Source organism: Furipterus horrens, unplaced genomic scaffold (genome assembly GCF_987537825.1).
Source record: "Furipterus horrens unplaced genomic scaffold, mFurHor1.1.pri manual_scaffold_2, whole genome shotgun sequence".
In the NCBI taxonomy this organism is placed as follows: Eukaryota; Metazoa; Chordata; class Mammalia; order Chiroptera; family Furipteridae; genus Furipterus; species Furipterus horrens.
The window spans coordinates 54,025,413-54,038,734 of record NW_028327172.1 but is presented as its reverse complement, the minus strand read 5'-3'; the positions used below and the strand labels follow the sequence as shown (position 1 = coordinate 54,038,734).

Below are 13,322 nucleotides of genomic sequence, written 5' to 3'. Positions count from 1 at the left end.
AGAAAAAGAGAAACAAAAAAACAAAAATAATAATAAACAGAGGAAAACAGTCTAATAATAAAATGGCACTACACGCATATATATCAATAATCACCTTAAATGTAAATGGCTCAAGTGCTCCAACCAAAAGGCATAGGGTAGCTGAATGGATAAGAAAATGAGACCTATATATATGCTGCCTCCAAGAGACCCATCTCAAATCAAAAGATACATACAGACTAAAAGTGAAGGGATGGAAAAGATATTTCATGCAAATGGAAAAGAAAAGAAAAGCTGGGGTAGCAGTACTCATATCTGAAAAAACAGACTTTAAAAACCAAGGCTATAGTAAGGGACAAAGGACACTACATAATGATAAAGGGAACAACCCAATGAAAGGATATAATCCTAGTAAACATTTATGCACCCAACATAGGAGCACCTAAATTTGTGAAGCAAATCTTGATGGACATAAAGGAAGAGATCAACAGAAATAAAGTCATAGTCTGGGATTTTCACACACCATTGACTTCAATCGATAAATCTTCTAGGCAGAAAATCAACAAGGAAACAGTAGCCTTAAACAACATGCTAGATAAAATGGATTTAATTGATATCTTCAGAGCATTTCATCCCAAAGCAGCAGAATATACATACTTTTCAAGTGCACATTAACATTTTCTAAGATAGATCACATGTTAGGAAACAAAACAAGTCTCAATAAATTTAAGAAAATTTAAATCATATCAAGCATCTTCTCTGATCACAATGCTATGAAACTAGAAATCAATTACAAGAACACTGAAAAACCTGCAAAGACATGGAAGCTAAGTAACATGTTATTAAATAATGAATGGTTCAACAACAAGATCAAGGAAGAAATAAAATGATACCTTGAAGCAGATTAAAATGAGGACACAACAATCCAAAATCTAGGACACTGGGAAAGCAATCCTAAGAGAGAAATTCATAGCATTACAGGCCTACCTCAATGAAAAAGAAAAAGCTCAAGTAAACAATCTAACTTTCTACATCAAACTAAAAAGTTTCTGCTCAGCAAAAGAAAACATCAGCAAGATGAAAAGGAAACCAACCATATGGGAAAACATATTTGCCAATGACATCACAGACAGGGGACTGATCTCCAAAATATATAAAGAGCTTATACGACTCAACATCAAGAAAACAAACAACCCAATTAAAAAATGGGCAAAGGACCTGAACAAACACTTCTCCGAAGAGGACATACAGAGGGCCCATAGACACATGAAAAAATGCTCAACATCATTGGCCATCAGAGAGATGCAAGTAAAAACCACAATGAGATACCACCTTACACCTGTCAGAATGGCCATCATCAACAAATCAACAAGCAACAAGTGCTGGCGAGGATGTGGAGAAACGGGAACCCTACTGCACTGTTGGTGGGAATGCAGACTGGTGCAGCCACTATGGAGAACAGTATGGAATTACCTCAAAAGATTAAAAATGGAACTGTCTTTTGAACCAGTGATTCCACTATTGGGATTATACCCGAAGAATCTTGAAACACCAATTCAAAAGAACTTATGCACCTCTATGTTCATTGCAGCACTATTTACAATAGCTAAGTGCTGGAAACAGCCTAGGTGCCCGTCTGTGGATGAGTGGATCAAAAAACTGTGGTACATTTACACAATGGAATACTATGTAGCAGAAAGAAAGAAGGAACCCCTGCCATTTGCAACAACATGGATGGAATTAGAGAGAATTATGCTTAATGAAATAAGCCAGGCAAAGAAAGCAAAATACCATATGATATCACCCAATACAGGAAACTAAAGAGCAACACAAACAAACGAACTAAATAGGCAAAGACTAGAATAGTAGTCAGTAGGGGGGAGCGGGGAGGGAGAGAAGGGGGATAAGTAAGGGAAGGGTCAGGTCAAGGAACGTATATAAATGACTCATGGACATGGACAACGGGGAGGGATATAATTGTGGGAGAAGGGAGCAATGGGGGGAAAATGGGACAACTGTGATTGAATAACAAAAAATAAAATTAAAAAAAAAAAAGAAAAAAAAATCTAACTTCACACTTAAAGAAACCTGAAAAAGAACAACAAATAAAGCCCAAGTTAAATAGAAAGAAGGAAGTAATAAAGATCAGAGCAGAAATGAATAGTCTTAAAAAGCAATACAAAAGATCAATGAATCCAAGAGCTGGTTCCTTGAAAAGATAAACAGGAGAGATACACCTTTAACCAGACTTATCAAGAAAAAAAGAGAAAGAACCCAAATAAATAAAATCAGAAATCAAAGAGGAGAAATAACAACCAACCCCAAGGAAATACAAAGATTGTAATAAAATATTATGAACAACTATATGCCAACAAACTGGACAACCTGGATGAAAGGGATAAATGCTTAGAAACATATAATCTTCCAAAAATAAATTAGGGAGAAACAAAGAATCTGAATAGACAGATTACACCTAATGAAATTGAAGCAGTAATCAAAGAACTCCCAACAAACAAAAGCCCTGGACCAGATGGCTTCACAGATGAATTTTGCCAAACATTCCAAGAACTAACACCTCTCTTTCTTAAACTATTCATAAAATTCAAGAGAGGGAAGGCTTCTAAACTCATGTAACAAGGCCAGAACTATCCTAATTCCAAAACCAGATAAAGACACTACAAAGAAAAAAAGTCATAGGCTAATATCCCCGATGAACATAGATGCTAAAATCCTCAACAAAATATTAGTGAACTGAATGTGCAGTTCATCAAAAAGATTATATACCCTGATCAAGTGGAATTTATCCCAGGAATGCAAGGTTGGTACAGCATTCACAAATCAATAACTGTGTTTCACTACATTAAAAAAAAAAAAAAAGGATAAAAGCCACATGATCATATCAAAAGATGCAGAAAAAGCTTTTGATAAAATCCAGAACCCATTTATGATTAAAACTCTCAGCAAATTGAGAATAGATGGAATATATCTAAACATAATAAAGGCCATATATGAAAAACCCACTGCCAGCATCATACTCAATGGGCAAAAACTACCAGCATTCCCCTTTAGATCAAGAACATGACAGGAATGTCTGCTTTCACCTGTCTTATTCAACATAGCACTGGAAGTCCTAGCCATAACAATCAGACAAGAAGAGGAAATAAAAAGCAACCAAATTGGAAAGGGAAAGCAAAACTGTCATTATTTACAGGTGACATGATACTATACATAAGAGAACCCCAAAGATTCCACCAACAAACTACTAGATCTGATAAAAGGATTCAGCAAAGTAGCAGGACACAAAATTAATATCCAGAAATCAGTTCCATTTTTATGTGCCAATAACAAACTAACAGAAAGGGGAATTAAGATAATAATCCCATTCTCAATTCCTTCAAAAAGAGTAAAATAGCTAGGAGTAAATCTTACCAACGATGTGAAAGACCTCTACGTGGAAAATTATAAGACTCTGAAGGAAGAAGTTGAAGAAGATATAAATAAGTAGAAGCACATACCATGTTCATGGGTAAGAAGTATTAACATTATTAAAATGTCCATGCCATCCAAAGCAATCTATAGATTCAATGCAATTCCTATCAAGATTTCAATGATGTATTTCACAGAACTAATACAAATAATTTCAAAAATTTATATGGAACCACAAAAGATCCTGCATAGCAACAGTGATCCTGAGAAAGAAAAACAAAGTTGGAGGAATCACACTACCTAATATCAAGCTAAACTATAAGGCCATAGTAATCAAAACAATAATGTACTGGCATAAAAACAGACACAGATCAATGGAACAGAATAGAAAGCCCAGAAATAAACACACACCTTTATAGGCAAATAATATTCAACAGAGGAAGCAAGCACATACAATGGACTAGAGGAAGTTTATTTAATAAATGGTATTGGGAAAATTGGACAGATATGTTCAGAAAAATTAAACTAGACCACATTCTTACACCACACACAAGAATAAATTCAGAATGGATCACAGGCTTAAATGTTAGACCTGAAGCCATAAAAATCCTAGAAGAAAACATAGGCAGCAAAATCTCGGATATTGCTTATAGCAATATTTTATCGAGTATCTCTCCCCAGGCAAGAACTACATCAAATTAAAAAGTTTTTTTCACAGAAAGGAAATCATCAACAAAATAAAATGACAATCCACAGAATGGAAGAACATATTTGCCAATACATCTGATAAGAGGTTAATATCCAAAATTTACAAAGTACTTACAAAACTCAACACCAAAGAAACAAACAACCCAGTTAAAAAATGGGCAAAGGACCTGAATAGACACTTTTCCAAAAAGAACATACAAATGGACAATTGACATATGAAAAGATACCCAACGTCACTAATCATCAGAGAAACACAAATTAAAACCACAATGAGATACCATCTCACATCTGTCAGAATGGCCATCATCAATAAATCAATAAACAACTAGTGCTGGTGAGGATGTGGAGAAAGGGGAACCCTTTTGCATTGTTGATGGGAATGCAGATCAGTGCAGCCACTGTGGAAAGGAATACAGAGATACCTCAAAGAATTAAAAATGGATCTACCTTTTGACCCAGTGATCCCCCTTTTGGGAATATATCTAAAGGAACCTAAAACATTAATTTGAAAGAACATAAACACCCCTGTATTTATTGCAACAGTATTTACAATCGCCAAGATGTGGAAGCAGTCCATGTGTCCATCAATAAATGAGTGGATTAAAAACAAAACAAAACAAAAAAAACAAAAAACAAAAACTAAAGGACACTTAGATAATGTAATACTACACAGCCTTAAAAAAGGAATAAAATTTTACCCTTTGCAACAGTATGGATGGACCTGGAGAACATTATGCTAAGTGAAATAAGCCAGTCAGAGAAAGACAAATACCATATGATTTCACTCAAGTGGAATCTAATGAACAAACTGAACTAACAAGGAAAATGTGAACAGACTCATAGATGGAGACCAGGATGACAGCTAGTGGGGTGGGGGACATTAGGGGGTAGAGAGATTGAGCAAAAAGGGAAAAAAAAAAAAAAAAACATGGACAACAGTGTGCTGATTACTGGGGAAGGGGGATAAAACAGGACTAAAAGGTAATGTAAAAAAATACAATAAAGATTAAATTAGAAAGAAAAATTAAAAAACAATGATAAAAGTATAGTATCATAAATGTATAAACCAGTATCAAAAGAACTGTGATCCATTTGGTGAGGAAGGACTTTCAATCTGACAGTATTGCACACTGGGTGAGAGAGTGGTAAAGTGTTTCCTAATGCTTTTAGAAGTTTGCAACATATCCTCAACTCTATTCATTTATCCCATTTTCTTCATCCCCATTTCTAGATTCCATGCTTCAGCTTCTGGAACTTAACTCTTCTCCATCTTGTTAATAGTAATTTGAAGTACTATCTCAATAGCCATCTAAATTTACTTAATTTTTTGCATTTCAAAAATTATTATTAAACTACACCATGACTTCCAATTCAAAATCTGCGGAATACCTCCTTTACTGCAAATAATATTTGAACTCAGCATTTGTTATCCCCTTAGGATTTCTGTGTGATAGTCCAGGATTCTAAATGTCATCATGTTTTTAGTAACAAGGCACAGTGCATATATTGCAATATGGGCTAATTGAGCAAATGCAGGAAATATATTATTACAAATTAAATGGAATAGTCAAAGGTCTTATCGGCTATCGTTAAAAAATATATACAAAATAAAAAGTTGTGTCCCTTTTGGGATGATGAAAATGCTAATAAGTTACATTTTGGTTATTGCACAGCTCTATAAATATCCTTTAAAAAAAAACAAAACGAAACAAAAAAAAAAACATTTAAGACTTCTTTGGAAAGGGGGACGGAAGAAGAAGAAAGCGCAAGCCCAAACGCAGTCTCTAGAAAAGCCAGTGCTATTGCTGGAGATACAGTCACAGCTCGCACTTACAATAGTGTATGCATGTTCCCCTTGTAGAACCTGCTGCGACTAGGAGAGAAGGTAGAGCCCTGCACTTCTTACAGTCTTGTTCGCAACATTCCCAGAATTCCTCTTCAGGGATCCAAACTGTGTGTGTGCATGTATGAGTATATACTAAAAGCAAGCCCCACAATTTTCCTCCTCGGCTCCCTTTTCTGTCACTTCCTCCTTGCTTTCTGGAACGGAATAGCCCTTGAGCCAAAATAGCTCCACGGGCACTTCCAGCACCCGAGAAATGGGTTCCTGGAGGACAATGGAAGGGGAAATAGAGACAAGGAGGCAGCTTCAGCATGAAAAAGGAGCATGTGTTGCACTGTCAGGTCTCTGCGTGGTACACACTGTTCCGAAGCCTTACCATCAAGAGTGCCATTCCTCCACTTCCTTAGAATGTGAAGGATTATTTACTCCATGTTGGAACTCTGATGGTTTCAGGAAGAGAGGATTCTGCAGCATGTTCACAGACAGGCAGTAATAATGAGGCAGAAGAAATGCAGTGGTCAGCTGACAAGAGCACAGTCATACTTAGACATCCAATTTTCTGTGTTCACCACTATGGTCCAAGAAGCTATCAATTCCCTAGGAACAGTGTATTTCCTAAGCTTAACTGGAGTGCCCCAAAGGATGAGTATTGCATAGCAATGAATAGTTCTCCAAAATGTAAAACCCTCAGAAGCATCAAGAATTTTGATTTCATCACCTGTAACTTCAGTCAGCCATCACACTGATGATTCCCTAGACTCTCGTATGGAATATGAATTTGTTCTTTGAAAATGGTGTGAATTAATTAGTGGGGCTGAGTTCTGATGTTTTGTCAAGGAAAACATCTTATTGGTATTTCTCAAAGGGACTACACACAATACTGTGATCTAAACAAAGCGAAGAGGTTTGCAGATAGATGTATACAAAGACTTCTTCAAAAAACACATACAGTATAAATTCTCGGATGAAGACTTTGTACTGGATATCTGTAAAGACAGTAAAGAGGTGTGGCTAATCAACTTAAATCCATTTTGGTGAAGTAACAGATTCACTGCTGTTTACTTGGAAAGAACTGATTTCAGAAAGCAAAAAGATGATTTTAGTGAAGGAGATGCTCTGGAACAGGATTCTACAGTTTTCCATTGCACAAACAGTGAAGGTGCACTCCATTGAGCCCAGCTTCTATCTGAGTTATCGACTGCTCAAGGACTTTGTAGACCTCTCTACTGAGGAAAATACTCATAACCTCATCAATTTTTCTTAAACTGAAGAGGAATTAGAAAGAGGATGACAAACTAGAGTGCTGAAGTTCAAGACTGAGTTAAGGAGGAAACCATGGCTATTTCAGAAGACTGTTCATGGTTCACAATTTTCTATTAACCCAGTTGGAATGGCGGTGGGGTGGGCAATGTGAAAATCAATAGCTTTTTATATTCATGTATATTAACCTGGAGGGAAAAAAATGACGATTTTTGCTACTTGTACAAATAACATAATAAACAAGTCTTAAACATTAAAAACAATAATTGCATATTTTAAGTGGGTGAAATTTATGACATATAAATTATATCTCAGTAAAGTTGTTTCCTAGTAAAGTAATGAAGTAATGGTTTAATTGATATACACTTTTTAAAAGTATATTCTATTGATTATGTTGTTACAGTAGTCCCAATTTCCCCCCTTTGCTTCTCTCTGCCCAGTACCCCCCTTCCCCAGCAATCCCACCCCCCTTAGTTCATATCCATGGGTTGTGCATATAAGTTCTTTGGCTTCACCCTTTTCTATATTATTCTTAACTTCCCCCTGTCTATTTTGTACCAACCAATTATGCTTCTTGATCCCTGCATCATTTCCCCATTTCTCCTCCTCCCCCCTCCCAGCTGATAACCCTCCAAATGATCCCCATACTTATGATTCTGTTCCTATTCTTGCTTAGTTGGATTTTGTTTTTATTTTTTAGATTCAGTGGTTGATAGTTTGATAGTTGTGAGTTTTTTGTCACTTTAATGTGCATAATTTTGATCTTCTTTTTCTTAAGTAAGTCCCTTTAACATTTCATACAGTAATGGCTTGGTGATAATGAACTCTTAGTTTTACGTTGTCTGGGAAGCACTTCATCTGCCCTTCCATTCTAAATGATAGCTTTGCTGAATAGAGTAATCTTGGTAGTAGGTCCTTGCTTTCCATCATATTGAATATTTTATGCCAGTCCCTTCTTCCCTGCAAAGTTTCTTTTGAGAAGTCAGCTGAGAGTCTTATAAACACTTCTTTGTAGGTAACTCTGCTTTTCTCTTGCTGCTTTTAACATCTTGAACCTTTGGCATTTTAATGGTGATATGTCTTGGTGTGGTCCTTTTTGGATCTAGCTTGTTTGGGACTCTGTGTTCCTTGACTTGTACTTCTTTCACAAAATTTGGGAAGTTTTCATTCATTAGTTTTTCACATAAGCTTTCAATTTCTTGTTCTTCCTCTTCTCCTTCTGCCACCCCTATGATTCAGATGTTGGCATGTTTAAAGTTGTCCCAGAGGTTCCTAAGCTTTTCCTCATATTTCTCAATTCTTGTCTCCTCATTCTGTACTGGTTGACTGTTTTTTAGTTCCTTATGTTCCAAATCATTGATTCGAACCCTGGTTTTCTTCCCTTCACCATTGGTTTTGTGTGGATTTTACTTCATTTCACTTAGCATGGCCTTTACTTCTTCCCTTATGTATTTGCCATACTCAAGCATATCTGTCAAGCCTGTGAGCATCTTTATCACCAGTGTTTTGAATTCTTCATCTTTTAGGTTGGCTATCTCCTCGCCTGTTAGATTGGCTATCTCCTCATCACTTAGTTCTCGAACTGGAACCTTGATCCATTCCCCCTTTTGGGCCATACTTCTCTGTCTCCTCATCTTGACAGGCTCCTGTGTTGGTTTGCTTCTGTGTCTTAGGTAGAGCTGTCACTCCTGTTATAACTGTAAGGGGCGGAGCCTTAGGTATTCATCAGTATAGCTCAACTAGTTTTACCACATTGTGGTACTATACGTGGGAGAGAGGTCTGAAAGGGAACAATGCTGCTTGCTCAGCACTTGCCCCTTTTCCAAGCACTTCTCCCACTTCTGTATGGGACTCGCGTCTCTCTAGCTGTTGCCCTGCCCATCCTTCCCAGAGTGGGTGCGTCTGCAGAAGTTCTAGGACCATGGGGGCCCTTTAAACAAGTGGACTCTGCTGAGAGACTGGCTGTTTTTTCCTCCACCCCAATCCCCACTACTTTGCACAGTCAGGAGCAATGAGGCTTGATTTTCCCTGGTGCTGGGACCATGATCTGTGTGGTTTGGTCAGGAGCTGGGAGCACTCCCAGAGTGTTTCTTCCCACTTTTGAAAATGTGTGACTGCACTTTCCACCAGTCTGCCACTGCTGCTGTTGCCTCTGCCACCACACTACATCCTTTCTGCCCCAGCTCCACCCCTCCTACCTGTCTGGATGAGTATTTCTTCTTTATATCTTTGTTTGTTGGACTTCCATGCAGCTCGATTTTCTGGAACTTCTGGTTGTCTCTAGTATTGAGGTAGTTGTATTTTTTCTTAGTTGTGGATGGGGACCCAGCGTGCCTATCTAGGCCTCCATCTTGGCTGGAAGCCCAAGTGATATATACTTTTAAAGGCATCAGTAATCTTAATAAATCTGTACTTGAGACAAATATTAATTGCAACATTAAAGGTGTAAACATCAATTGTCCAAGGTATTTTTTTGAAAGTTATGTCTCATTTGTGACTATAGTTCCATCTTATGACATCCAAATGTAGCATCCTTGATGCTCCTGCCAATTATCAAGTGTCTATTAAGTTCAATTTTGATGGAGACTGCTCCTGGAGAGCCAAAGGCATAAAATATAAAACACAATTGTATCAATTACCTATTGCCATGTAATAAAATTTTGTGGCTTAAAACAACAGCTATTTTATTTAGCTCACAATGTTGTGCGTTGCTGGGTTGTTCTTATCTGGTTTGGCTTAGCTGATCTCAGCTGGGCTTTTTCAAGACATGTGATCAGCTGGTGAGAAGGTTAGTTGACCTACAGCAGAGTCACTTGTACGTATGTCTAGGAGTTGGTAGACTGGCATCTGAGGTGCTTGTTTCTTCTCCACATGGCCTCTCATTTTCTACCTTGGTCATATAGTCATCTCAGGATTTAAGGATAGCCAAGCAAAAACCACAAAGCCTCTTAAGGCTCAGAATTAGAACTTCAACAGTGTCACTTCCACTGCATTTTATTGGTCAAAGCAAGTCACCAAATGTCTTAGCTCTAGCTGCTATAACAGGGTTCCACAGACTGGTTATAAAGTCCAAGATCAGGGTGTCAACATGTTTGGGGTCTAGTGAGGGCCCTCTTCTGGATTGCAAAGTCCCAAATTCTTGTTGTATCTTTGCAGAAAGGAAATAAAGCCAACTAGCTCTCTTGTAATTCCATTCATGAGGGTTCTACCCTCATGACCTAATAGCCTCCCAAAAGCCCCATTCCATAATATCATCACACTGGAGGTTATAGTTCAACATATGAATCTGGTGTGAGGGCACACAAATATTCAGTCTAGAACACCAAGTCAGGCCAGATTCAAAAGGTAGGAAAATATAATTCACTTTTTGGTACAGGGAGCTATGACATTGTAGCCATTTTTGCAATCCACCACAATACACATCCTATGTTAATCTGTTTTTATGCTATCCAGTATGCCCCTTTCATTTTAATTAGATTAAGTCTCCTAATGAAGATGATTTGGTTCTGTGTGTTGTGAAGTACACAATCATATTACTACATGTGTATTAAATGTTGGTTTAATTGCCTCACTGGAAGTGGCAGATAACAAATGCTATTACCAAAACTGTTTAAATTCTGTTTTTGAATTTTGCCACACATTTACCTAACATAAATATTTCTTTCTGCTCCAAAATTTTATACATTAAATAGAAGCATAATGCCAGAGGGGTAGGGGAAACCCAAGATGGGATTAAAATTATGCTGTGGTTAGTACACATTGTGTTATTGAGATTCAACTACATTATGACTTACGTCCTAATTCTGGCCATTTGCTAGCTAAAACTTTTCTCACAGCAATCAGAAATATCCAACTATGATCTATCATCTTTGTTAAAACCATGAGATCATCATTCCACTGCCAGCTGTCCCTAAGAGAGTGGCCTCCTCCTTATAGATGAAGAACAGAATGCCTAGGTCTAGCTATAAAAAACACTCAACTCCACACATGTGATTTAGCTATGTCAGAACCAAAGACCTGTGTCCAAAGCCATTAAAAATGTTAGCAATCCAACTTTGAAAAACTTCTTTAGGTTCAACCTTGAATCTCAAACAGAAAAATTCATCCCTCAACTACCTTATCAAAGTGTAGTGTTCAGTTTGATTACCTACCTCTAGGCATCCATTTTCTATAAACACAGCTCCCAATGTGATGGTATCAGATTAAATGCATGCTTCCAAGCTATTTGATAGAAGAAGTAAAGACCTTCTTTCTTTAGAAGTTCTTTTTTAAACTGATTATACAGGTATAGAAGTCTAACATCTTAAATGGTATCTTAAATGACTATTTTCTTCCCATAATCTGTTGACTCAGATACAGTTGAGATTTTTTAAATAAAAGTACTAGGCAATCTTCATAGTAGCATATAAATTTTGGGTTTTAAAGAACTTATATTTTTCTCCAAAGTGGATATCTCATTTCTTTGCTATAATCCTCAGGTTGATACATTTATATAGTGGCTCCTTTCCACCATTTATGTCAGCTGGGTCGAGAGTGGAATAGTGGCAAATGCCTTGCCAGGATCCTACACTGGAGAGATTGTCTATCTCTCTGTTATTGCTCAACATGCAAGTTCACAGTTAATACATATTTTTTGAATTTTTAAATTTCTGAATTTTTAAATTTTTAAAATTATTCAGTTACTGAAATTAATCTATCTAGAGCTTTAGTCACTTTACCAAATTTACTAAAACACCAGCTATAAAGTCTAAAGAACTTCACATTAGATGAAATTGTTTTAACAGCTTTGACAATTTCCAGGATGTACTAGTTCAGGGTTTTTCTTTTTCTATTCTATATCCAGTATATTTAAGTATATTTAATCTTCCAAAAACTAAAGGTCACAGTTGCTTATAGTTCTTATCAATATGTTTAACCTTCAGAAATGTATATTTTACAGTCAACAGCCACAATTGAGAATGACACTAATTCCCACATATCAACATACAAATGAATTTGCTGAAGAAAGAGCCAGTGCAACCATATAAATAGGAAATGTGAAGTTTTTGTTACTTATTTCTATAAAAGCAAATCTTCAGCTATATGCCATTTAATTAATTAGTAAAAGAATGATAAAATGCCTAAAATTTGAACTATTTTTAATGACAGAGGATGGAAGATGCTCAGATGCCCAAAACAACATCTTCACATGTGATATAATAAAATTTAACAGGTGAGTTGCCGGAAAGCAAATTAAGTCTAAATCACTCTGATTGAAAATATTAGAATGGTTAAACTCTAAAATAATAGAAAATGCCATTCAAAAACAACTAAAGAAATCTAGAATGTCTAAAATCATTCCATCTCAAATGATAAGCTCATTTGTTATTACCTAGCAACTAGGATATCTATAAATAGAAAATGTCAAGTTGCTAGCAATGAGCAGGTAGATTCAACATGAAAAGTGAAAACTGCTCAATATAATAGAAAGGAAATAGGATGGGATTACTCAAAAGATCAAGACACTTCAAATTTATTGTCCTATTAAATGTATTTGGTAGAAGTCTAAATCACTCTGGTTCTTAACTCTCAATAAAATGAACATTCACTAAAATGCTGCTCTTAAGACAAAATGGAAAAATAATCATCTAATACTTTCCTAAAATCTTTAAAAACTATTAAAACCACTTAATTTATAATAAATGAATTTTCATTAAATTTGTAAACAATTACAAAAATGGTTCGGTAAATTTAACAGTGATTTTTAGCACATTGACTTTGGCAAACTGGTCATTTTGTACATTGTTTAATTTAGCATATTGATCTTCAGCACTTTAGCTTTCTTCTGATATCTGATGCCCTCAGAGAAAGAACAAACTGGATAATCAACACTCATTTTTAAATATATATATTGAGTACCAAAAATCGCTGGCTGAGAAATTGGGTGTACAATGGTGACTACAACAAATATTGCCCCCTAAACTGATAGGAGTTACTGTATATCAGAGAATACAAACATTAAATAAAAGTTACACAAACAGTTATTTAACTAGAGTTGAAATGGGGCTTTTTAAAAAAAGGCAAGGTGTAACAGTGCTTTTGTGGCTCAGTGGGTTGGAGTGTTGTG

General features: G+C 36.3%; 1 protein-coding gene and 1 pseudogene across 3 annotated transcripts in view; both read left to right on the top strand.

Annotated features, from left to right (window-relative positions):
- FAT3 (FAT atypical cadherin 3) overlaps positions 1-13,322 on the top strand; it is a 516,537-nt gene that overhangs the window by 349,361 nt on the left and 153,854 nt on the right. The gene's annotated exons all lie outside the window — the stretch shown is intronic.
- On the top strand, positions 6,268-7,263 carry LOC150018583 (translation initiation factor eIF2 assembly protein pseudogene; annotated as a pseudogene).